General features: G+C 37.7%; 1 long non-coding RNA gene across 2 annotated transcripts in view; it reads left to right on the top strand.

Moving 5' to 3' along the window:
• Window positions 1-1,936: 1,936 nt before the first annotated feature.
• Window positions 1,937-3,648, top strand: part of LOC121381366 — a 20,803-nt gene continuing 19,091 nt past the window's right edge. Inside the window, exon 1 of one of the 2 annotated variants that reach the window (XR_005959071.1) lies at window positions 1,937-2,051. This is a non-coding gene — a long non-coding RNA (uncharacterized LOC121381366). The remainder of the gene's footprint in view (window positions 2,052-3,648) is intronic. The other variant, XR_005959072.1, reaches the window with a different exon arrangement.

The following is a 3,648-nucleotide window of genomic DNA, read 5'->3' as shown; positions in this document are numbered from 1 at the left end:
TTTATCTCAGCTCCAATTAGCGTTTCACGACTGGTATATCAAAATGTCAGTGTGAAAGTACCCGAATGATGCAAGTGCTCTGTTTATGGAACAGCCACTCCAGGGACATACATAGTTCCTATTTGGATTGAGATTTGTGAAAACCAGCCTTTCACTGAAATTAAACAGGTTTTTTCTTAAATGGTTTGACATAATAACTGGTTGTTGTCTTGTTTCCCCCCTTTTTTCTGTTTTAGTTGTTTGTTTGTGTATTTTTGTTTGTTTGTTTGCTTTTGTTTTGTTTTGGGGATTTTTTAACACTGCCCCTCATTACACATGTTGCAACTGTTTGAGGCGGAAAAGGAAGCAGTCAAAATGAATGAATGATGAATGAATGAATGAATAAATGAATGAATGGACACCCCATAACGAAAAATACATCAGCTATTGGGTGTCAGACTATGGCAAATGCAAAACGTTAAATGATGAACCACATCAATATAAAAATTCAATAGTCAAATAAATAGTCAAAAATACAAATATCACAGATAGATAAATTAATATTTACAATAAAAGTTAGTATCACGTAGAAACTGTAATATAAGTTCTGGATGGAATCAAAATGATTCCATCACATTTCTCTGACCAAATATATATTTTCGAGCTTCTTTCAAATACTTACACTCCACCAAAATGTGGCGTGCCGTCAGAGTATACTGACAGTGCTGGCAGCAGTCGGAGAATGGGTCCAACGAGGAAGTACGCTTACGATCTATGGCTGGTGTGCTCGAGTCGGAGTAACGCGGTGCGTGTGTGCTAACTGATAAGGATACATTTTTATTTTATTTTAATAATACAGATTTCAAATATAAGTCTATACAAAGGTCTCACTACACAGATTCTATATGCTATTGAAACCTGTGTTAAACTGCCCAACTTCAAATCCAAATTGCTACTAGAACAGGTTCTCGTTGACACTAATGACATATACCATTTTAAAGATTGTTTTATACCTTTATTTATTTTTGCTCCAAAATTGACAACATTTCTGTCTCAGTTTTGTTTTGCTACATGGCCCACTGTGACAGTACCGTGTGTGTTTTAGGCATGGCAGAGGAACAGGATCACTCTGGGCACCTGCTCTTCTTCATACTCATGTGTGCAAAAGTAAATGCATAATATTTCAAAACCTCATGGGCAAAATGTAGCCAGAGGACCTGGTATCTGAAATAACTAGTCCGTTTAATTCTTCTGCAAGTACTAACAGTGAACATGTACACCATAACATGTGTTGTGTTACAATTAGGAACTATAGTGGACCGTGATGAATGACCTTTCACCCGGAAGTGAACCGTGTAGTGAGACCAAAAACGACAATCGAATTCTGCGCCTACCTGTAAAGTAACAGCATTATGACGTCATAGAGGCTCCCACGTGACTTTACTTAACAACGACGTAACTCTTTTGTGTCTGTTTTAAACTAGGGTCTAACTACACAGATGTCATCCTCCATTGAAACCCATGTTAAATTGCCCAACTTTAAATGAAGATTGCCAATAGAACAGGTTCTCGTTGGCACCACTAACAACATATACCACTGTGAACATACATTATGTAAGCATTTATTTTGAATCCAAAATTGAGAATATTTCCGTCTCAGGTTTTTGCTAGATGACCCCATCTGGCTGTAGTACCGGTCCGAACAGGTGGTTCATTAACCGATTCACTCCGGCTGTCTCTTGCGCTATACACCCATGTCCCAAAAGGTCAAATCACAATATGGGCAAAATACAGCCAGAAGGCTTACCATTAAACATACATATTGTTTTAATTCTTCACCATTTCCTAGAAGTGAATATGTGAACCATAACTTGTGTCACAATTAGGAACTATAATGAACTCTCACCCGGATGTGAACTGTGTAGTGAGACCAAAGTAACAGCATTATGACGTCATAGAGGTTTGCAGGTGACTTTACTTAAAAACGACGTATCTAATTTATATCACTTCTAAACGACGTTGCAGTTTATTGGAATATTTACTTTTGATATTTACGTACCGGTATGTTAAAAGTAAGTACCAGCGTTTACATAATGTGTATTAATCTACTCATCAATAATACATCAGTGGTAGGGTGTTCGCTTGATGCGCGGTCGGTCTTGGATCGATCCCCGGCGGTGGGCCCATTGGGTTATTTATCGTTACAGCCAGTGTACCAGAACTGGTATATGAAAGGTCGTGGTATGTGCTATCCTGTCTGTGGGATAGTGCATATAAAATATCTCTTGTTACTAATGAAACAATGTAGCGGGCTTCCTCTCTAAGACTATATTTTAAAATTACCAAATGTTTGATCTTCAATAGCCGATGATTAATAAATCAAAAGAAACTTTTAAATTTTACATGACGATCACAAATCTGTCATTAGTATATTGAATACCGTATCCCTGCACAATGATAGAATCGTCTGGGTATACAGTGAAGACTAATGTTGAGATACAGGAGAGTGCTGGCCTTGAAATATGGCTCCAATTCCTTGTGCAAGAGGATTGACACTGTATACGACACGCAATAACAGGCATTTTCCTCAGCGTTCTTAAACAAAGGGAAACTATCTGTTTAAAGTGTAATCTCAATCAAGTGGAAGATGAAGATCATTTTCTTTTAGTATGTCCATATTATGCTTTGAGCAGGAAATATTTCATATCAGAATACTTTATAGTAAATCCTTCTAGACAAAAATGTTATTTATTGATTTCCACCCAAAATATAAAGTACATTAAAGGAATAGCCTTGTTTTTTAAATTGAATATGTATTATAATTTGTACACAGGTAGCCCACGATTCATTTGTTTTAAAAGTAGTTATCTTGGTCATGTGGCCTCAATACCTGAATAAATAGCTTGTCTTAAACAAAGGGACATCTAGATGCGCAAATGGAACTGAATAATATTTCAAGTAAGGAACTCTAAGTATTTTACAAATGTTACAGCTGAAAATATTTTGAAAGAGAGAAAAGCTTTCAGCAAACACCCGAAATTCCGTAAATACCCGAAATTCGGTAGGCCGACCGTAGTTATTTGGCAGATGTGGTGGCATGTACTTATGAATAACTGTTCAAACAGTGACAGACCCAAGTTTTTAAAGACTTTGGCGTACGTTTTACTATTACAGCCGTTGAAATTAGACATTGCTAATTAGATTATCCAGTTGCGTATATCCGAAGTGTTTCTGGTCATACTGGTGTTTCTAATACCACGGAATGTATTTTTCATATTTTTGAAACGCACGTACCTCTGAGAAATAACGGTTTTGGAGGTGAGTATGAGTCCACTAGTTAATGAGCATTTACCTGTATCAACGTCACAGACTAATGTTTCACTCTATTGTAACTTGATCCAAATGTGTTATAGTACACTAACCAAACTTACTGTCCATTTTCACCGGGTCTAGGGTCTGTGGACACCGGCATCTGTCATTAATACAGTGTAGGAGCGAGACGTAACCCAGTGGTAAAGCGTTCGCTTGATGCGCGGTCGGTCTGGGATCGATTCCCGTCGGTGGGTCTATTGGGCTATTTCTCGTTCCAGCTAATGCACCACGACTGGTATATCAAAGGCCGTGGTGTGTGCTATCCTGTCTATGGGATAGTGCATATAAAAGATCCCT

The sequence above is a fragment of the Gigantopelta aegis genome, chromosome 9, assembly GCF_016097555.1.
Source record: "Gigantopelta aegis isolate Gae_Host chromosome 9, Gae_host_genome, whole genome shotgun sequence".
NCBI lineage: Eukaryota > Metazoa > Mollusca > Gastropoda > Neomphalida > Peltospiridae > Gigantopelta > Gigantopelta aegis.
This window is presented reverse-complemented; position numbering and strand designations above follow the sequence as displayed.